The sequence below is a fragment of the Dendropsophus ebraccatus genome, chromosome 8 (genome assembly GCF_027789765.1).
Source record: "Dendropsophus ebraccatus isolate aDenEbr1 chromosome 8, aDenEbr1.pat, whole genome shotgun sequence".
Lineage (NCBI taxonomy): Eukaryota > Metazoa > Chordata > Amphibia > Anura > Hylidae > Dendropsophus > Dendropsophus ebraccatus.
Window position 1 is genome coordinate 115,759,263 of NC_091461.1, and position 24,219 is coordinate 115,783,481.

Below are 24,219 nucleotides of genomic sequence, written 5' to 3' on the forward strand. Positions count from 1 at the left end.
TCCCTGTATGTATACTGTATAATACAATATACAGGGAGACAACATGGTTCATATATAGAGAAGGGCAAAACAACATGTCTCATATAGACAGAGGGGCAACAACATGACTATTATATTATATATGAACCATGTTGTTTCCCTGTATTCTGTATAGATGAGACATGTTGTTTTGCCCTTCTCTATATATATGCCAGAAAACAAGCAACAAATATTACCACCGCATACTGACTAACACCACCGCTGCTACTGACTAATCCACTGTACACAGATCACTATCACCTCATCCAGTCATATAGAGGTACCCAGCTCTACACAGGTTCTGTACACCATATACATTACAGTGCAGATACATCAATTGACTCACATGAGACGTCTTCTCTGATCGGAGTTCTTCCCTTTTCATCTTTTTCTCCATTTGCCCTGTGCCGTTATGAGAACTTCTCCGAGCCACGAATCCACAGAATCTGCCAGACAGACATATTAGGCTCCACACTCTGTCACCATCCTCATCTCTCTACACACTGCACATCTGTATTGGCCCCTTATAGATAGCTCCCCCTGTATTACCCCCCTATAGATGGCTCCCCCTGTATCCCCCCCCTTATAGATGGCTCCCCCTGTATTACCCCCTTATAGATGGCTCCCCCCTATATTACCCCCTATAGATGGCTCCCCCTGTATCCCCCCCTCGTATAGATGGCTCCCCCTGTATCCCCCCCCCTCATATAGATGGCTCCCCCCTGTATCCCTCCCTATAGATGGCTCCCCCGTATTCCCCCCTTATAGATGGCTCCCCCCTGTATCCCCCCTATAGATGGCTCCCCCCTGTATTCCCCCCCTCGTATAGATGGCTCCCCCTGTATCCCCCCCTCGTATAGATGGCTCCCCCCTGTATCCCCCCCCTATAGATGGCTCCCCCCTGTTTCCCCCCCCTCGTATAGATGGCTCCCCCCTGTATCCCCCCTATAGATGGCTCCCCCCCTGTATCCCCCCTATAGATGGCTCCCCCTGTATCCCCCCCCTCGTATAGATGGCTCCCCCCTGTATCCCCCCCTATAGATGGCTCCCCCCTGTATCCCCCCCTCGTATAGATGGCTCCCCCTGTATCCCCCTGTAGATGGCTCCCCCCGTATCCCCCCTATAGATGGCTCCCCCCTGTATCCCCCCCTCTCATATAGATGGCTCCCCCCTGTATCCCCCCCTATAGATTGCTCCCCCCTGTATCCCCCCCTCGTATAGATGGCTCCCCCTGTATCCCCCTGTAGATGGCTCCCCCCGTATCCCCCCTATAGATGGCTCCCCCCTGTATCCCCCCCCTCTCATATAGATGGCTCCCCCCTGTATCCCCCCCTATAGATTGCTCCCCCCTGTATCCCCCCTATAGATGGCTCCCCCTGTATCCCCCCCCTCGTATAGATGGCTCCCCCCTGTATCCCCCCCTATAGATGGCTCACCCCTGTATCCCCCCCTCGTATAGATGGCTCCCCCCTGTATCCCCCCCTATAGATTGCTCCCCCCTGTATCCCCCCCTATAGATTGCTCTTCCCTGTATCCCCCCTATAGATAGCTCCCCCTGTATCCCCCCCCCCTCGTATAGATGGCTCCCCCTGTATCCCCCCCTATAGATGGCTCCCCCTGTATCCCCCCCTATAGATGGCTCCCCCCTGTATCCCCCCCTATAGATGGCTCCCCCCTGTATCCCCCCCTCTCGTATAGATGGCTCCCCCCCTGTATCCCCCCTATAGATGGCTCCCCCCTGTATCCCCCCCCTCGTATAGATGGCTCCCCCCTGTATCCCCCCTATAGATGGCTCCCCCCTGTATCCCCCCCCTCTCGTATAGATGGCTCCCCCCCCCTGTATCCCCCCCTATAGATGGCTCCCCCCTGTATCCCCCCTCCTCGTATAGATGGCTCCCCCCCTGTATCCCTCCCTATAGATGGCTCCCTGCTGTATCCCCCCTATAGATGGCTCCCCCCTGTATCCCCCCCCCTCGTATATATGACTCCCCACTGTATCCCCCCTATAGATGGCTCCCCCCTGTATCCCCCCCTATAGATGGCTCCCCCCTGTATTCCCCCCCTCGTATAGATGGCTCCCCCCTGTACCCCCCCCTATAGATGGCTCCCCCGTATTCCCCCCTTATGGATCGCTCCCCCCTGCACATCAGATAAAAAAAACAAACACCCAACTCACCTACCAGCGCTCCCTTGTCGCTGCTTCCTCTCCTCTTCTGCACCCGGCTGATGCGTCGCTCCCTGGGGGATTCTCTAGGAGCGCACACATCCGGAAGCTCAGTGTGCGCCCAGGCCGGGACTTCCGGTACAGGAAGCCCCAGCGACGCGCACTGAGGTTCCTGATGCGTGCGCTCCCGGAGAATCCCCCAGGGAGCGACGCATCAGCCGGGGCCGGATTTCCTCTTGCGACCGCAAGCAAGCAAGTGCTTGCGGTCGCAAGAGAAGGGGAAGGGGGGGCGCGCAGGGCCGTCTTACCCATTGGGCATGGTAGGCGGCTGCCCGGGGACCCTTGCGTCCTAGGGGGCCCCTGCCCGCTGTGACAGCGGGCAGGGGCCCCCTAGGACGCATGGGTCCCCGGGCAGCCGCCTACCATGCCCAATGGGTAAGACGGCCCTGCTATCTATTATCTATCTATCTATCTATCTATCTATCTGTCTATCTATCATCTATTTATCATCTATCTATCTATCTCCTATCTATCTATCTATCTATCTATCTATCTATCTCCTATCTATCTATCTCCTATCTATCTATCTATCTATCTATCTATCTATCTATCTCCTATCTATCTATCTATCTATCTATCTATCTATCTATCTATCTATCTCCTATCTATCTATCTATCTATCTATCTATCTATCTATCTATCTATCTATCTATCCATCTAGTCTCTTTGTATCTCTGAGCAGCACAATGTCTTAATATGGCTTTGGGTGCCAGCAGGTAGTCTTGACCAAGACCTCAATTCACAAAATCGCCCACAGCTTTGCCTTGCTGTGCTGCACTATGTTGAAATAAACATCACCATTTTTTGATCACCATCTGGAGTGTTTTCTCTCTCTCTCTCTCTCTCTCTCTCTCTCTCTCTCTCTCTCTCTAAATAGATAAAATATAGAGATAGAGAAAAATGTGTTTCCTTTCCCTTATTTTGCTCAGGAGGCTATCACTGTTTTGTTGTTTCTCCGCCCCTTGGCCATGTTCTCACTGATTGGTGTAGTCAGTGATGGATGGAGTTACAGATGAGGTGTTATAGCTTGCCTGGCAACAGAAGAGACACAGATCATGTGACTTTGGTCTCAGAAGGGAGGGGGAGGACAGAGGAGTGGAGACAAAGTGGACAAGGAAGTGATTATTTTCTGCAGCTTCAGGGTGGGAGTCAGGATGTGCTGCAGACAAACGGACCAAATCATGTAATTGAAGCCTAATTCGAACAAGCTTAGATTATGGGTGGGGTTTAAAAAGGGTTAGGTGGAGTACCCCTTTAAAGTGGTTATTATCCGGTATTAGAAAAAACATAGCTACTTTCTAGCAGAAATAGTGCCACCCCTGTCCCCAGGTTGTGTGTGGTATTACAAGTTACATTTACTTCAATGGAACTGAGCTGCAGTGCCACATAGAAACAGAAGACAACAGTAATGCTGTTTCTGAAAGAAAGCAGCTTTGTTTTTCTGTGGCTGGCCAGACATATTAGATCAATAGCAGCTGAACCCAACAATTTTAGCATGATGGGCTACTCTAATAGGGACTTCCAGACTCTCTCCTAAATGGTAAATGTTAAGGGAAAAGGATAGGGCAGTGGATTGTAACATGCTGAATCTTTTGCTCTCAGGGAAGATGAGCCACCACCACTTGTGTCTGGCAGCGGCTTACAGCCTGTTCTTACTCAGAGTACATGTATGCTCAGCCAAGCCACGTGTGCAGGTGTAAGAGATTGCTATCGTCTGAAGAAGCATTCAGTCAACACTCCAGGGTTAGAAGAAGCACAGCTTCTTTCTTGTAAAACAGCACCACCCTGTCCTCAGGTTGTGTACAGTATTACAGTTCAATTCCATTTTCTTCAGTGGAACTGATCTGCAATACCCCACTCAAACTGAGGACAGAAAAGGTGCTGTTTCTGGAAGAAAGCGGACATGGTCTTTCTAAGACCAGCTAACCCCTTTAATTTTTCTTTATGTCTATTATAGGTTCTGATTTTCGAAATCCTTTATTAAAGAGGTACTCTGGTGATTTTTCTTTTTCTTTCAAATCTACTGGTGTCAGCAAGATAAACAGATTTGTAAATTACTTCTATTTAAAATTCTACAGTCTTCCAGTACTTCTCAGCTACTGTATGTCCTGCAGGAAGTGGTGTATTCTTTCCAGTCTGGCACAGTGCTCTTTGCTGCCACCTCTGTCCATGTCAGGAACTGTCCAGAGCAGGAGAGGTTCTCTTTTGGGATTTGCTGCTGCCCTGGACAGTTCTTGACATGGACAGAGGTGGCAGCAGAGAGCACTGTGTCAGGCTGGAAAGAATGCACCAGTTCCTGCTGGACAAACAGCAGCTGATAAGTACTGGAAGACTGGGGAATTTTAAATAGAAGTGATTTACAACTCTGCATAACTTTCCAACACCAGTTGATTTTAAAAGATTATTATTATTATTATTATTATTATTATTATTATTATTATTATTCCCCGCTGGAGTGCCCCTTTAATAACCAGAGATTTGCTCAGTGAATCTACTTTTTTTTTTTTTTTACTTTTGCTCTTCAGATAGATACTCTTAGTACTTGTGTTTAGCATCCCGCTGAATTACACCCATCTATGAACTTCCCTCACTCACCCTGACACATTGAAACGCCTGCCTATCAATAAATAATTAATCAGATTGAAATATCATTGGATGTAAGTTAAATAATTCAATAAGCTCCTCTGAGCAGACAAATATATTTAAATATAGTTATCTGGAGAACACTTTAATCCCTGAAATACATAGAGATTGCACCACAAATCACCCAGACGGCAAAGACGAGTCCTGATCGGGATATATCACTCCGAAAACGTCCCGTGCCACAAAAAAAAATACAAAAAAAAAAAGTTAGAAATAAATTTAAAAAATACATAAATTTCAAGTTTGTTGGGATTTTTTTCTTATCACTAATTGTTTAACGGAGACAAATTGGAATTGAATAGCGTTAATGGCCTTTTATCAATGAGAGGGGACATCATCAGTCAGAGGCATCATCAGCTCCGATCCATCCATGGATTCATTGATTGTTTCTTCTTCTTCTATCGGTGATGTAGTCAGGATCACTGGGGGGAAATGTTTTTTAGTTCTTCAAAACTTAATCTGTAAATGTGCAGGGGGCAAAGGTTAGGAAAATAAAAAAAACTGGAATGTTGGCAGCGGCCTGGGATAGGGGAGACGGGGGATATAATGGGATTCAATCAATATAAGAGGAGTACTAATAGGATATGTATGATGGGTGAGTGTAGGAGCGGCGTCATATTGATTGTCTTCTGAATTTATTAAAACAGAGATTAAATGAAAATATTATCAATGATGGATAGATAGATAGATAGATAGATGGATATGAGACAGATAGATAGATAGATAGATAGATAGATAATAGATAGATAGATAGATAGATAGATAGATAGATAGGAGATAGATAGATAGATAGATAGATAGATAGATAGATAGATAGGAGATAGATAGATAGATAATAGATAGATAGATAGATAGATAGATAGATAGATAGATAGATAGGAGATAGATAGATAGATAGATAGATAAGATAAATCGATAGATAGATAGATAGATAGATAGATAGATAGATAGATAGATAGATCGATCGATAGATAGATAGATAGAATCCTGCTCCACACTGACGAGGGGCAAATACCCCGAAACTGCAGTCTGTGGATGGATGCCTAGCCTTGGTAACCCTTGTCTTATGTCGTTATACTCGCCACAGAGTTAGACTTTGACTCACAGGGGCCACCCTGGTGTTTCCCTATTTAGGTCCCAAAGCTCGCAACAGAGTGAGGACCTGAGGGACTACGTATCAGGGTGGTTTGGTGCTCTCCCCACTAGGAGGCACCCCTTGGCAATGGGCTTCCTTCTCTGGAGAGAGGGATATCTGGCTATTCCCGTGTTTTGAGACTCGTAACTGAGGCTCCACAGACCCCTTTTTTGCATATTCAAATTTTGTATGGGACAATCAATGGAGACTGGTAAATGAGTACTCCATTGGAATTTTTCACTGTTCTCCCTGAGTTCAGTGATTGTTGTGTTTTGTAGATAGATAGATAGGAGATAGATAATAGATAGATAGATAGATAGATAGATAGATAGATAGATAGATAATAGATAGATAGATAGATAGATAGATAGATAATAGATAGATAGGAGATAGATAGGAGATAGATAATAGATAGATAGATAGATAGATAGATAGATAGATAGATAGATAGATAATAGATAGATAGATAGATAGATAATAGATAGATAGGAGATAGATAATAGATAGATAGATAGATAGATAGATAGATAGATAGATAGATAGATAGATAGATAGATAATAGATTAGAACTGGCACTGTAGTTTTCCAGATGTCTTGTACCCCGGTTCAGGCAGCATTAACCCCCGGTCTGTGTTATTCCTTACTAATGCACATCCAGGATCAACACTGCAATCCACCACATTTCTGGTAATGGTCGGTCCCCCCCTTCGCCCACCCGTGTTTTACTATTATTTCCTTTTACTCAATCTCGCAATGTGAGAATATTTAGAAAACGCGCTGAAGTCCTTATAGATGGATATGTTGCCATCGTCTTTTTGATGCCTTCTCTTTCAGATTTGCTCAGCTCAGAGAGAACATTGACCAGCGGCCATTCTGAGCATTTTATTTACCTCTCCGCTCTTCCCGTCATTCACTGTACTACAATAGGAACTGTTTAAAGATAATGCATTGCAACCATCAGTGAAATACTATACTCCCCAGCGTCTTACAGCTTAATATAGCAGCTTCTGAGTCAGTAAACATGGAGATTGGAGTCCAGATAGAAACCAGTGTTATTACTACGGAGGACTAGGAATAATAACGTAAAGTCATAGCAAGGTGTAATAAAACTACTCATAATGGACGTTAATGGAATGGGGCAAACATCGTTACATTGGGAAGGGTTGGATAAAAGACATTTTATTTTATTCTTTAGAATAGGCTGTCAGGGTTTCATCAATAGGTATCCAAGCTGGAACCAATGCCCACAAGGGCTTTAAGCATTAAAGAGTCCCTGCCCCTTTATTCTGCTAAAGTCTCAGTGATTGGATCCCTAGCGATCAAAGACTGATGGTCTATCTTGAAGATAAAGCATCAATGGGACACAGTGAGAGGTGTCAGAAGCAACGTGAGAAAATATTACTTTACTGAAAGAGTAGTAGGTGCTTGGAACAGACTTCCAGCCGATGTGGTTGGTAAAGCCACAATAACAGAATTTAAACTTGACTGAGATAAACCAACCATATTTTCGGGCGTATAAGACGACTTTTTAACCCCAAAAAATCTTCTTAGAAGTCGGGGATGATCTTATATGCCAGTATGGTCACCCCATATGGTGGGGGGCTCAAAAATAGCCCCATCCCCACCATATGGGGCGACCATTATAAAAAAAACAAACATTTAACTCAACTGGTGGCCGTTCCCGACATTGGCGCGCCTCCCGTACCGTTCCCGGCACCTCTCTCATTCTCCCGAAGCTCTTCTGGCAGCCGAGTGTCTCCGAGCCTCTCCAATGAGACTTATGACATGTCTCCAGGATATACTAAAAGGAAGTAGAGTCAAACAGTTTCATAAAATGTATCTCACCAATAGGCTAGTAGAGATAGGGATGTACACTCGTTTTCTTGCATAACCGTGTGTAACCCTGCGAGACAAGACTCACCAGAAGAAATACCGTCTTGTCTATTCCTCTGCTCTTTATGGGTCTGCCCTTGTCTTCTGGTGTCTTCTTCCACCTTCTCCTGCAGTTACACCTCTGTCCACTAGAGTGTGCATGTGGCTACATGCTCTGGGTTTATAGAGGCAGATTGTCTCTGCCTTCTACTGCCATCTCCCAACCAAGAGCAACCTGCACCTATTTGAACTAGCTCTACCTGATTCTCCTCTACCTGAGCATTATTGTAATTGTGCATTCTAAGCGAAGGTGCATTTCTGTGATCCTGCTGATTCTTTATGTATCCTGTGTTTTTTTTTCTCTGAATCACACTTCTTGCCTGACCCTTGCCTGTAATGTTTGCCCTTCCTGTTGCAAACTTTGTTTGCCTGACCTGCCTCTGAAGGCGCCTGCCCTGACAATTAAGCTGTCTGACTACGATATGCATCTCATCCCTGATACTGCGTTGACTCTCCTGCTGGTGACCATGTTTGCTGACCATGTATACTTGGCCTTTTCCTTGCACTAACTCTGTCTGATACTTGGGAACCAGCTGCTGCTCACACAAGGACCACACTTGTGGAACGACCTCATGTCCTCAAGTGGCAGAAGTCCAGCATCCTTATTCTGAAGCGGGATAAAGGGTGAAGACCTAGAGGACACTTCTACTAGACTCTAGACTCCGCTCCCTGGTATGGCCCAAAGCCAAACCGGTTGAGCATGTCCACATCTTCTTAGTATACAGCTGCAATATTCCGATCAAAGTGATCTTTGCTTATGGATTGGTAAGGTTGATCTCCCTCTCTTCCCTTCCTCTCGCTCCTATTTATAGTTTTACTCTAGATGGATCTTGTGGATCAACCTGATGTCCTCAAGCAGAAGAAATCCAACTTCTTCATTCTGGAGCGGGAGGGTAAAGACCTGAAGGGCACTTCTACTAGACTCCGCTCCTTGTGGGGCCCAAAGCCAAACTGGTTGAGTAGCACAGCGTGTCCACATCTGCTGTATGTTACACTCAGTATACAGCTGCAACATTTCGATCAAGGTGGTCTTTGCTTATGGATTGGTAAGGATGGACTCCCTCTCTTTCCTTCCTCCATCTCCTATTTATAGTTTTACTCTAGATGGATCTTGTGGAACGAGCTGATGTTTTCAAGCGGCATAAATCTAGCATCTTCATTCTGAAACGGGATAAAGGGTGAAGACCTGGAGGGCACTTCTACTAGACTCTAGGCTCTGCTCCCTGGTTTGGCCCAAAGCCAAACTGGTTGAGGATGCCCGCATCTTCTTAGTATACAGCTGCAATATTTCGATCAAAGTGATCCTTGCTTATGGATCGGTAAGGATGAACTCCCTCTCTTCCCTTCCTCTCGCTCCTATTTATAGTTTTACTCTAAATGGATCTTGTGGATCAACCGGATGTTCTCAAGCGGCATTAATCCAACATTTTCATTCTGGAGCGGGATAAAGGGTGAAGACCTAGAGGACACCTCTACAAGACTCTAGACTCCGCTCCTTGTGGGGCCCAAAGCCAAACTGGTTGAGCATGTCCACATCTTCTTAGTATACATTTCGATCAAAGTGATCCTTGCGTATGGATTGGTAAGGATGAACTCCCTCTCTTCCCTTCCTCTCGCTCCTATTTATAGTTTTACTCTAGATGGATTTTATGGCCACTGAGGAGGCTTCTGAGCATTTAGAAAGAGCTTATAGGAATAAAGATGGAAAACACGGGCTCCTAGGAGGCGACGAAGATGCCACTTTCCCCTAATAATATATATTACAGTCTTTGATATATTCACATGTACTACTGATTTACTAAGGGGGGAAAAAAGGCCATAACTATAGGTACGCTGTAAGGTAAAAATGTAAAGGATTTTCAAAGAAGGCGTCTCGGAAATCAGAAACCTGAACAAGCAATTGACCTAAAGCTGAGAGAAAAAGATCAATTGATATTCCTCTCACATTTCGAATGCAGTTCTGCACATATATTGAAATATTCCAGGCTGCAGAATCCCTTTAAGATATATACTTTGTATCTCATATGTCACGGCGATGCTTTAGGGAGTCAAGTATGTTTTTTTTGTTATCTATTTCCTGTCATGTGAGGAATCAATGAGCAGAGATCTGTAGCCGGTAGCAGCTTAATATATTAGGAAATATTATTTGAGAAATCCCACCGGGGCCGCAGAGTTTCTAATATATCCATTCTCCAATGAATTTCAGCCTAATAACTAATATTCCGCTTTACAAAATGCTGATCTCTTTGAATACAGTGTCATAGGTGAGCAACAACAAGAAAATATGAATTTCCTTATCACATGAGAAATTTATCTCCTTCACTCCTGACATTTATTATCTTCCCGTCAGCGGAGAAGCGCCTATGGAGACCAGGGGTCCCGGGTATTAAATTCCCAATATATCCATGAAAGTGTCAGCAACAATCTGCAAAGGCACGGGAAGGAATCGGAGTCTTTAGCTCAAATACATAGAAATAAAATATGTTATTGGCATCCAATAGTTATATAACACCTTTTTTTTTTTTTAGCATTTTCTATAAAAAGCATTGACATCAGTTTTGGTCCAATCTGGGGCTCACAGTCTCCCTATAAACACTCTAACATGGAATTTAGGATCCGTTTCATAGGAATTCAAATAATTTAATTATGTTTTTACAACTATAAAAAGCTTTATGGCCCTTTCCTTAAAGGAGAAGTCTGGCCAAAAAGAAAAATCCGCTGCAGGCAGAGCAGTGTGGGAACAAAATAAGGAAGCTCTACTTACCCTTCCCCATGCCCCCGTAGGGTTGCGTCACAGGGTAAATGACCCCCGCCAGTCTCCTGCTCCTGCAACGTTACGACCCTGAATCTAAGGAATGCCCCATGAAGCCAGTCAGGGATTAAGGTGAAACACCGATGTAGTCAATGTCTGGTTGAACTGGCCCTTCCCTCCCAGTTTTGGCAACACTGGAACCCGGAAAAAAAATTAAACTCAGTGGCGTTTAGTGAGTCACTATGGGGGTATGGGGAATTGTAAGTAGAGCTTCTTTTTTATATTCCCACTAGAGATGAGCGAACCTGCTGAGGTTCGGGTTCGTATGAACCTGAACTCACAGCGTCTGATTCCCGCTGTCTGCAGCCTCCGTGAAGAGGGTGGATACAGCCATAGGCTGTATCCCAGTTTTCCAGGCGGTCCTCCGGCTGTATCCATCCTCTTCATGGAGCGGGCAGACAGCGGGAATCAGACACTGAGAGTTCAGATTCATAGGAACCTGAACCTCGGCAGGTTCGCTCATCTCTAATTCCCACACCCCCTTGACAACAGCAGATTTCTCTATATTGGCCCAACTTTTAAAGGGGATTTGTTGAAATTATTATTATTATTATTATTATTATTATTATTATTTTTATTAAAAAAAACACTCCATTATATATAGCTTACTAATATAGTGTTATCACTAATAAACCTGGCTTCAGGGTGTTTCTTCTTCTTGGTTTATCCCAGACAAAAAGTTGTATAGTTCCTTCATTCTTAAAGTGGTGTTGTCTTCAGATCCCTAACATCATCCTCTGCTGTCTCAGGAGGCTTGGCTGGATCTTGTCTCTGATCTCTTGTGACACCTCCTGAGTTACACCATCACCTCTGACCTGCCTCTACAGCCCACATCACCATCCCCCTGTGATATATACATTTATATTTTTTTTTATAGCATGCTACCTTGTGCTGAACAATGCCACAAGCACAAGAGCAGATGGGGAGTGATACAGCAGCTTTTGCAAATTTGCTATGTAGAGAAGGAATCTGTTGTATAAAGCGATGTTCTGCAGCAGCTCTGGGTGGGGAACTGGCAGGGAGGGGGGATTGTAATAAAGAGCTGTAGGAAAGTAAATTATAATACTGAGCAACTGCTCAACCAGGAAGTAGTGAGAGGACATTGTAGGGGGGACAGGTAGCCAATGCTATATGCTTTCGCATTAGCATTGTTTTTTAGGCAACATCGGAGTTCCTTTGTGAAGTTGTAGAGCTTTAAAGAATAATAATAACATATACTCAAGATCTAAATGCAATAAATAGAAACGAACAAATCAAACTTGTTCTCAATATCCTCCAAGAAATCAGATTTTGGTGAAACTTTTTGGCAGCATTGCTGTTATATCACTGTCTATGTACTGAAGGAGATAGCGCCTGGCTCCATCAGTCCTACTGACAATGACTGATGCTCTATTCTAACAGGAGACTCATCCTGCAATCGATGGAGGTCCGAGCAGCCAGACCCCCAACGATCTTACATTTATCATCTATTCTGTGGATGATAAATGTTTATGGTCCAACGACTTTAATGATTGGGTAAAACACTTGTGAAGCCCAATAACACAATGTGTATTAAAGGGTTTTCCTCTTGCTTACTCATTCAAGTCAGGATGACCAAGTGCTCTACTTGGGTATCTTCAGCTCTTTCATAGACAGCTAATGAAGTGGCAGTCCACCTATCTGACTGCCACCCTATTTTAGGAGAGACTAAAGATCCCCATACACTTTATATTGTTGTCGGCTGCATTCTCCGCTTGTGAACGATGGTACAGGGTGCGTAGGGCTCTCCTGTCTGACCACTGGTAGATGATGTCAGTGGAAATAGGGGTCGGGGTGATGGAAATTCGTGCCCTACACCATTGTCTTGGGAGATATCTCTCTTGACCCTCTGCTCTTCATAAAGAACACAGGAACACTCAGCCATGCCGAATGTTCCTGCATATGGGAGGATGGTCGCCATACGGAGAGATAACCGATGGATGAAAGATCATTCGCTCATCCTTTATTGAAGGCGTATCACAGGCGGCCACAGAAGTCAGACTGCCCATAATTCTAAGGGTCGAGAGCGTTGGATTTTTGCCACTTAACTTTTTTGTTCTCGCAGGGATTAGTTGGCACCAGAGCTGTCTGCCTGCAGCTTACCCCATCCCAGAGAAAACACATAAATATTCCTACATGCCGAGTGTTCATGTGTATGGAGAGGACGGCAGAGAGAACGGTTCAGCCAAAAGTTATTAAAAATATTTGAACCCCTTAAAGCCTTTAATTCCCTCTAGCAATAGGAAGAGTCCCGGCACTCACCAAGTTAAATTAAGCTTGTTTATTCAGTGAAAAAACATCATAGGGTACAGAAGGACGTGTTTCGGCATATGCCTTCATCATCATTTAATTCCCTATAGACATAACCCAAAACTACTTGCTTAAATATGTCAACTGGCCAGTCCATAGGGTTTCTTGACTGTTACTACGGAAATAGAAGACTTTTACTCGGCCCACCCACCTCTTGGGCACCATGAGCTGTCCCAGTGGTGGTGACATTGGCCGCATTCTTATGTATGTTGAGTCAACATATACATGGCTGCTATTGACAGGTGTACATTAGTATATTTTACCATATCCAGTTCTTCATTGCACCAGATGGGATACATCACACCGTGTCAGCAGGGTTTGGCCGTTAAAAAGACAGAGAATTGCTTGATTCTAATTGCGTTCTCTGGTATGTGGCCTATGACTTGCTAATAAGGGTCATGCGGCCCTGTAACATTATGGGCTCCAGCAAACGCCTAATGATAATGTATAATATTTCACTCTTTCACAAACATTTACTTCAGCCACCCAAGCGAAACCCAATATTCCTACTAATTTCTGAAATCAGCCATTGTCCCTGGGCTGGGCCCATATTTATGGACACCCTATACTTCCCTCTTTAAGATGCAGATTCAGATACACATATAGAACCATACTATAAATCTTAGTATACATATATATATATATTCTCTTCTTAGAGCCAGTTCACATGGAGTAAAAGAGACGAAATTCGGCGATAGGACTCTCCGCCGTGGAATCCCGCCAGCCTCCATGTCATACAGGCTGTCTATGGGAGGGCTCGAACCTTTGCTCTCTGCGCCTCTCTGCTCAAATAATTGACATGTCAATTCTTTGAGCAGAGAGGCACAAAAAGATATTCCACAGCACATCCAAGTGAAGGAACAGTGATTTATTTCATGTTAAACAGCGTAACAAAGTGCAGCACAGCAAGTAGGTTCAATGTTTCAGCGGACTCCCTCGCCTTTTTCAAGGAGTCTGCTGAAACCTTGCACTGTTCCTTCTCTGGACTTGGATTTGCTTTTCGCTTATCAAGTTGGGATCGTGGTCAAGATCGCTTCTACCAGCACCCTAAGACTATGGCCACACGTAGTATAAGACCGGTCGGTCTCAGAAAAGATAATCCCGGCCGATACCTCAGTATCGGCCAGATGATCTTTAGCGCCACTGAGTTCTGATGCGGGCGCATCCGTGCGTGCCCGCATCAGAACTCCCCACTGCACACAATGGAGCGAGCGGCCGGAGCCGCTCGCTCCATTGTGTGAACTGACAGGGTTTTCTGCCGCCGCTATTTCCTGAATAGCAGCCACAGAAAACTGGCATGTCAGTTTACTACGGCACCACTAGTGATCCAGGCTGGAGTGTATACTATGTGTATATACTCCGGCCGGGATTCCCTCAGCCTGCAGCACTACGTGAGTACCACAGAAATCACATCAGTTGTAACAACAGCCGTGATATCTGCAGAGCTTACGTAGTGTGAACATAGCTTAAAACTGCACTGTGGTGTTGTGCCGCTAATTATACTGTTAACTAGATAGATAGATAAATAGATAGGAGATAGATAGATAGATAGATAGATAGATAGATAGATAGGAGCAGGGCCTCAGGTGGCCGCCCTCTCACTACCACCACCACCCCCCGCTGTAACCGAATCACTCACGCCTGCACGACTGCACCCGCCCCCCCCCCCCCACTCACCGCTGTCTCCCCGGCCCTGCAGCTGCTCACCTGACCTGCCGAAGCCGTCCCATCCCGCCGCCAATGCTCACCGCTGTCCCCTTCCGCGCTCCCGTGCCGTCAGTCAGCAGCTGTCATCGCCCTCCAGCGAGTCACGAGTGTCCGGCGTCAGTGACTCACGACTCGCTGGAGGGCGATGAGAGCTGCTGACTGACGGTGCGGGACAGCGGTGAGCGTTGGCGGCGGGACGGGGCGGCTGCGGCAGGACAGGTGAGTGGCTCATGGCAGAAACGGCGCTGGATAGAAGATAGATAGATAGGAGATAGATAGATAGATAGATAGATAGATAGATAATAGATAGATAGATAGGAGATAGATAGGAGATAGATAGATAATAGATAGATGATAGATAGATAGATAGATAGATAGATAGATAGATAGATAGATAGATAGGAGATAGATAGGAGATAGATAGGAGATAGATAGATAGATAGATAGATAGATAGATAGATAGATAGATAGATAGATAGATAGATAGATAGATTGATTTACAGGTACGGTTTGTGATTATGCCTTTTATCTCATATATGCCCCAATCTAGGATATAATACAGAACCCCTATATATAGATAAAGTTCATCTTAAAGCATCATAAACTCAAGAGAAAAAGAAAGAAATGTATTTATAAATAAATAAATCATAAAAGGAAAAAAATAATAATAGCTATAAAGTAAACAGTAAATAAGTATATATAAAACATTATAAAATAAGTAAAAAAAAAACAATGGTTAGATAAATAAATATAAAAAAATAAATCTGTTTCTCAGGATAACTCTAATATTTTTTCCTCATTCCACCCTGATTCCATAAGAGCCTCCTAGAGAACACGCCTGTCCTTCCCTATAAGACCCTAAATGCACAGACTGGCCGGACACATTGGTAATGGCAGATGTTTCAATTTCACACCTGTAGCTACAATTGGTGACAGTAAATGGCCCCTTTCTTTATTGTTTCCTGGCGCGGGGGGTGACGGGTGGTGTCAGTCTCCAATCTGCCGAGAGATTGTCTTTGTGTCTGTAACTTTGTGTGATTGACATGATCCATTGTTGGCCGGTGAGGCGGCTTCACATGTAGAGTTGGTGACGTTCCTCTCCTTCCATCCCTGATCTCCAGTCATTTCCATCCTCTATATCTAACCTTTCTAATGTTGAATGCAGAGGCTTTACGTTTGCCATGGTGTGCCGAATTCTGTAAAGGAAATGTGAAGGTAAAGGACAGAACGGAGCGGAGGATCTCACAGGACACCCGGCACCCATTTACATATCACATGCAATAGAAGCTGAAAGCTTCTCCACAATCTACATCTGAAAGGAAGATACCGGTGGAAAGCTTTTCATAGACAGACACAATAGTGCAAGATGTCCAGAAATCCTAATGTTATGTGACTTGGAGGCCTTCAAAGAAGAAGAATCTCCTGAATAGCAGGAGACACCATAGAAGTATTTCATAGAACAGAAGAACCTAATATCCCTTATACCTGCAGGTATAGACGGAAAGGTATAAGCTTAGATAATATATATATATATATATATATATATATATATATATATATCACCTATAAAAATAGCCTCCCCTTAGTTGACCCTTTACAAAAGGAAAGCCGGAGTTTGTTTTTATAATACACAAGAAGCATAAAAAAGCGGTGAATATTATTCTTGGTGCTGTATACAGTATATGATATCTAAGCCAAGATTTCATAGCAAGATGAGATCACAGTTTTTTAAAATTGTGACTTGGTTTAAGAGCATTGCTTTGGTTTAAGAGCTCCCTGTACTGGGTGGCAGGGGGAGTGGGGGAGGGGGATGGTCTGCATAGCGGGGTCTACAGCCCTGTACCCAAGAAGTCTCCCTCACCTTCCAAATCATAGCAGATCCACTTCAGGCTGGGGGTTACATCAGGGGACAGGACTGTGGGGGGTAATCTCTCCATAGCTGTAACCCCTCTCTCCCCGGACAGAGAGTGCTGCATGTATGTGCCCACATCTGCTCTGCTCATTACTTATGCTCCCTGTAGTCTCTGTCAGTCCTTGTGTTTCCCATCCTCTCCATTCCTGTTATAATGTGCCTGCACTCACACTCGGTTATACACACTGCTGTTATAATGTTAATACACTTACACTCAGCTATACACACTACTGCTATAATGTGCCTGCACTTACACTCAGCCATTCACACTGCTGTATAGAAGTGTTTATGTCTCTGTCCCACTGCACAGCTTTCTGATTCTCACTTCCTGATTGGTCCATGCTGAACACATACCCCTTCCACATTGTTGTCATGTGACCAAACAGACCTCTGATAGCAGTTCTGCTAATCTATTCTGGCCTGTTGTAGTAGTGGTGTATTATTTCCAGTAGGACACAGTGCTCTCTGTTGCCACCTCTGTCCATGTCATGAACTGTCTAGAGCAGGAGAGGATTTCTATGGGGATTTGGTACCACTCTGGACAGTTCCTGACATGGACAGAGGTGGCAGCAGAGAGCACTGTGTAAGACTGGAAAAAATACACTACTTCCTGAAGCACCTACAGCAGCTGAGAAGTATTGGCAGACTTGAGATTTTGGCTAAAGACAAATAGGCTGTGTGTTATGAGATCATGTGAACACATCATAATATCTCCCATCTTCCATCCCAGATTTTCAAGCCCCCAACCCACCCGATCCAATCCCAGCTTTTGTGATATATATATATATATATATATATATATATATATATATATATATATATAGATTCATACATTTTGATTATAACAATTTATCCTTGTAAATTTTTTTCTGTTTTTCTCAGTATAAGTAGAGTGCGCTAAGTTCTCTTTTTGTGTCTGGGCGCACCATCTGTTCCAGTCCTAAAGCTTTTTAATATTGTTAATAATAATTAGATAGGATTATTTAAAATGTTGCAAAAATGAATTTAATCAAATACAATAATCAAGTAACTATTTCAGGGAGATCAGAAATGACAGGGCGAGAATATTTTAAGATGATATTGCAATTTCTGGGATGAAAAATACAGGACCCTCTTTTATTTTTCAGACACAGCGCCGTACTTGTCCATAGGCTGTGTCTGGAATTGCAGCTCAGCCCATTCTTTAAATAGCACTGAGCTGCAATACCAGGCCAAGCTCAAGGACAAGAACAGCACACTTCTATTGTCACAGGACCAGACGCTAAAGGGCCCCCCTGGACCCCGCAGGCCCTTTAGGGTCTGCTCCTGTGACAATGGGGTTGCAGGGCCATTCCGTGGCCTCCCTCTCTGCTTGCGCACATTTTGCGGGGATTGTGGTCGCTGACCGGCACAGTGATGTTTTTTGGTTAGGGACTCATGTGTATCAGAAGACCTGCACGTGGTACATGAGGCAATATGGTTTGGCCAAATTATATACTAACTTCTGATGTTGGTTTTAAATGTAGCTGAATAAGCTTTCGTGTCAGCCGATAAAACGAAGCACCCCAGCGTTCACGCCGGGGACGCAGGGGTGCTTCGTTTTATCGGTCTGGAAAGAGTTAACCAACCAGCGGATGGTGGCGATCGCCACCGACTCCTACTGCAAAGGGAATCACTGTGGATTTCTAGATTGGATGCCACAGGAGCCGGTGGTTTGAACGAACGCAACGACTTGAGTGTATTTTTGTAACGTTATTTGGCATTACTTTTTATCTTCACATGTAATTCACTGTTCACTGTGTGTATAAAACACTCCCCCGGGTGTAACGTATCTGACCTGGCTAGAGGAAGGGAGGAGTCCCGAAATAGCTATCCCAGGTGATGCGCCTGCACCTTCACTGATCCACCATCCCCTCCCTGCTATGATCTCTATGCAATAAAGATTTGGAAGACAACAACGGTGAGTGCTTGAATCTCTCCCGCACACTGCACTGTATTTACCTTTTCTGCCGAGCACATCCACGCTCTGCCCTGTCCAGCAAGGGTTAACGTTGTAGCAGTGCAGACTAGCTCTATCTGCTTTCACATTATAACTACTATAATACTGCTCCTATATCCAAGAATATAACTACTATAATACTGCTCCTATATACAGGAATATAACTACTATAATACTGCTCCTATATACAGGAATATAACTACTATAATACTGCTCCTATATACAAGAATATAACTACTATAATACTGCTCCTATATACAGGAATATAACTACTATAATACTGCTCCTATATACAAGAATATAACTACTATAATACTGCCCCTATATACAGGAATATAACTACTATAATACTGCTCCTATATACAAGAATATAACACCTATGACGCAGTATGAAGCTGTAATCTGTTGCCTATAGACAGACATGTTTCCAGGCGGTCATGTTGTTGATGTCAGTCTTGGCTATAGAATGGACCAGCTATATTTCTATATCTACCTTATGCACTGTATATACAGTATATAGCAGACTCCTAATATCACCATCTGACATCAGTAGAGAACATGATAAAGCGCTGTGTACACAATCATTAAGCCCATTACACTAAGTCATATGAAAGATCTGCAGCCCGAGCGATCTAATGCTTAGCTAGTGCTATACAATGGCCGATCAATACATGTATCCAAATCACAAGGAATAATAATATTCCGCTGCTCAATAATTCATTCCAGCTGTTCTCTCTAGACATAACACATCGGGAGTGAGACACTGATGTCCATTACTTCATCAGGTTACACGGCTCCCTGTTTATAGAGCTGAGATAGTCATTTATGTGCAGGAAGACATGGAACAATAGCGGCAAGAAGACGTGTCAATCCAAAGGCGTGTATGATCGCCGCCATAGAGGGGGGGCGAATAAGCCGCCATAGAGGGGGGCTCCTGCACCCACCCCACACTATTTGCTTCATATATAGGAGAAGAAGTAACATTCAGGGTATAAATTATTGACCCCCCCCCCTAAAAAAAAAAACATAACAATGTTATGTTTGTGCCAACATAGAGGATAGTGCAGGGCGGCTGGGGGTTGTAGTGCCTTTAGCAAAGTCTATTATGATTGTGGCAGCTTTGTGGTCTTTCCCTGACCCCAGAGTACACTATGGTGTGGTGTCTGGGTGCTTCCTATGGAGGTATGTTTAATAACTTAAAGGGGTATTCCAAAGGGGCGGGGGGCTTTTAAATCAGCTGGTTTTCCAGTACTCATCAGCTGCTGTATGTCCTGCAGGAAGTGGTAGATTCTTTCCAGTCTGACATAGTGCTCTCTGCTGCCACCTCTGTCCATGTCAGGAACTGTCCACAGCAGGAGATGTTTTCATGGGGATTTGCTGCTGCTCTGGACAGTTCCTGACATGGACAGAGGTGGCAGCAGAGAGCACTGTGTCAGACTGGAAAGAATACACCACTTCCTGCAGGACATACAGCAGCTCATAAGTACTGGAAGGCTTGAGATTATTATTTTTTTTAATAGACATAATTTACAAATCTGAATAACCTTCCAATACCACATGATTTGAAAACCTATTTCTCCCCTCTGGAGTACCCCTTTAATCCAGACAAATATGTAAATGTTATTAGATTAGATCAGATCAGATCAGTAGCAGGACTGTACAGTAGCAAATCCCCATAGAAAACCTCTCCTGCTCTGAACAGTTCCTGAGATGGACAGAGGTGGCAGCAGAGAGCGCTGTGTCAAACTGGAAAGAATACACCACCTCCTGCAGGGCATACAGCAGCTGATAAGTACTGAGAGACTGGAGATTAAATAGAAGTTAATTACAAATCTATATAACTTACTGACACCAGTTGATATGAGGGGAATTTTTTAAAAATTTAAAGGAGAATTCGAATCTGAAACATGTATGGCTTATTCTGAGGATTAGCTATGGTCCCTGAGGGTCTCCTCCAGCCTGCTGACAGGTAGTTGCGGGTTAGTTTCTGAGGTAGAATTCAAAGTTGTCAGAAGTGTATTGTATATTCTGCGCATACGCCATAAACGTCCCAGGTGGGAATACCCCTCTAAAGTTGTAAGAACCAGACCCCTCACTGCACGGATCATAGACCATTACCCAATGGTGACTTCATCTCAGGAAAATGTGGGGGTCTAGGACATGATACTTGACATTACAACACTGACAGTATATATATATATATATATATATATATATGAGATTTATCAAACATGGTGCAACCAATCAGATTCCTCCTTTCATTCCTCACAGACTCTTTGGAAAATGAAAGGTGGAATCTGATTGGTTGCTAGGGGCAACTGAGCCAGTTTCACTTTACACCATGTTTGATAAATCTCCCCCATTATGTTCACTGCATCTCCCGCCAGTCCTGTCACTTGTGCAGCAGCCATCATGGCAGTGATGGGGTTAAGCAGGATTAGGCGTTTGGCCCCTCCATGGCGGCGGCTCTTCTGGGCCTCTATATGAGGCGCACATCCAGACAGCTGATGATTACAAATATTTGCACAGCCCCATCTGACATATGAGGGATGACAGCTCCGTCCTGGACATGTGACAGCGTTTAGCCTATAATACTATAATGAGCCTGATTATGGTCAGCTGTCAGACAGCGAAAAATTCTGTCCGTACGACACCAAATTGTGCACAAGTGTACCGTACCCACCCGTCCCAGCCCCCCGCATAGCCAGCCGCTGGTATCATGGGTCACGAATGGCGGTAACAAGGTCATATATCTGCAGCTCCTGCAGAACTTACAAACCTTAGCTGCTGCAGAACCTCATGATACATCTCAGCTGCTGCAGAACCTTATCATACACCTCAGCTGCTGCAGAACCTTATCATACACCTCAGCTGCTGCAGAACATCATAATACACCCCAGCTGCTGCAGAACATCATAATACACCTCAGCTGCTGCAGAACCTTATCATACACCTCAGCTGCTGCAGAACATCATAATACACCCCAGCTGCTGCAGAACATCATGATACATCTCAGCTGCTGCAGAACACCATGATACACCTCAGCTGCTGCAGAACCTTATCATACACCTCAGCTGCTGCAGAACATCTTAATAAACCTCGGCTGCTGCAGAACCTCATCATACACCTGAACTGCTGCAGAATCTTATAATACACCTCAGCTGCTGCAGAACATCATGATACACATCTCAGCTTCTGCAGAACCTCATCATACACCTCAGCTTCTGCAGAACCTCATGATACACCTCAGCTTCTGCAGAACCTCATGATACATCTCAGCTGCTGCAGAACCTTATCATACATCTCAGCTGCTGCAGAACCTCATGATACATCTCAGCTGCTGCAGAACCTTATCATACACCTCAGCTGCTGCAGAACATCATAATACACCCCAGCTGCTGCAGAACACCATGATACATCTCAGCTGCTGCAGAACACCATGATACACCTCAGCTGCTGCAGAACCTTATCATACACCTCAGCTGCTGCAGAACATCATAATACACCCCAGCTGCTGCAGAACACCATGATACATCTCAGCTGCTGCAGAACACCATGATACACTTCAGCTGCTGCAGAACCTTATCATACACCTCAGCTGCTGCAGAACATCTTAATAAACCTCGGCTGCTGCAGAACCTCATCATACACCTGAACTGCTGCAGAATCTTATAATACACCTCAGCTGCTGCAGAACCTCATCATACACCTCAGCTGCTGCAGAACCTCATCATACACCTCAGCTTCTGCAGAACCTCATGATACACCTCAGCTTCTGCAGAACCTCATGATACACCTCAGCTGCTGCAGAACCTCATCATACACCGTATATATGTTAAATCAATTAGATCTTCACGCTAAACGCATTACTTTTATCAAGTTAACCCAGGTTCAATCTGTATCTATATATATATATATATATATATATATATATATATATATATATATATATATAGTAGGCTGCCACTCCATCACTCTGTGTATAATTCAGCACTGCATATAAGATTAGTGTTGGACTCTTGGATTCAATAAACATTGAGATATGTAGATGACACATGTGACCGCTGCCTTATTACACCCCGCCCCCCTCCCCCGCCCCATGGATGGTCATATCCCCCTGTAGGTGTGTTATGTCTCCCCCATCTGCTCTCTGTTCCCTGTCATATTCCTATGATTATCATCACCCGCACTGGTCAGATACAGCTGTCAGGTAACACTCAACAGATGGCCATGGTGGGCCGATGCCTCATCCACCCCGGTGACATCTGAGCTCAAGGCTGCCTCTAATCCAATCATGTAAGTCATTCCTCTAGCAGCATGTCAGACATGTACGGAGCCGATATTATTCTTCTCATGTCACTATGCAGTCATCTGGGAAATGTTGTCTCAACTTTAGAAAGCAAAAAATCCCCAGTAAATAAAAGTCCTTGAGTCGTCCTCGTCTGTCAGCTACTTTTATCCATCTGGTTCTTAGTTGTAGACGGGAATCGTAAAAGGAACGCCAATACGGCTCCCGCGAGGGTTGTCATTCCGTTTATCCATAAAGCAGAGTTTGCTGACATTGAAAAACGAAAAATAAGACATTTAAGCCCCGCCCTCAGGGAGGGCCCAAACATCTATTTTTGGGTGGGGCTTGTGTAAGCCCTGCCCCTTTTGAGGTCTATTTATGAGACTGTCCTGGCAAAATCAGGAATTTTGGAGTATGATCTAAATGGGGTGAAAACATGGCAAGCCTGCCCTAGACCTTGGTGCCTGAGGGAATTCAGAAGCCCCTCTGGACATAGGAGGACACCACTATTATAAATGGTTCAGGGTAAGGCCCTGTTGTAAATTTTACATTGGGGCCAGAGGCATCAAATTAAAAGGGTTATCCAGCGCTACAAAAACATGTAGCGCTTTCTTCCAGAGACAGCTCCAGTCTTGTCTTCAGCTTGGGCGGGGTTTGCTGCTCAGTTCCATTGAAGTGAATGAAGCTTAATTGCAAACCGCACCTGAATTGGAGACAAGAGTTGTGTTGTCTCTGAAAGAAAGTGGACATGTTTTTGCAGCACAAAATCTCATGAACAAAGAAAAAACTCAGCTCACCATAGGTGGTTTGTTGTGTGATGGTGGACGTTCAGGCAGGAGCAAGTGGAGTAGTAGCGGGCCGCACCCGGTGATAATAGTAAGAAGGAGGAGAAGATCCACAGCGTTCAAAAAAAAGTTTTGTTGTCTTTATTATGAGGCATATAAAAAGTTACAAAAGATAAAAACGTTTTTGCAGCACTGGATAACCCCTTTAAAGGGGTTATCTCAACACTAAAGGTTAGCACTAGTGTTAAGTGGAGAGGCCGAATTGTTCAGTTTCGGCAATGTTCTCCAAACTCAAAAGCTCGGCATTTGACTCCCAACGGCTGGAGACGTTGAATGCCGGCCTAGAATGTCCTGGATAAATCCATTGGCCGTAGATTGTATCTATGTTCTCCAGGACTCCCTGACGCGGCATCCAACTTCTACAGCCGCGGGGAGTCAAATGTCAAGCATTCAAGTT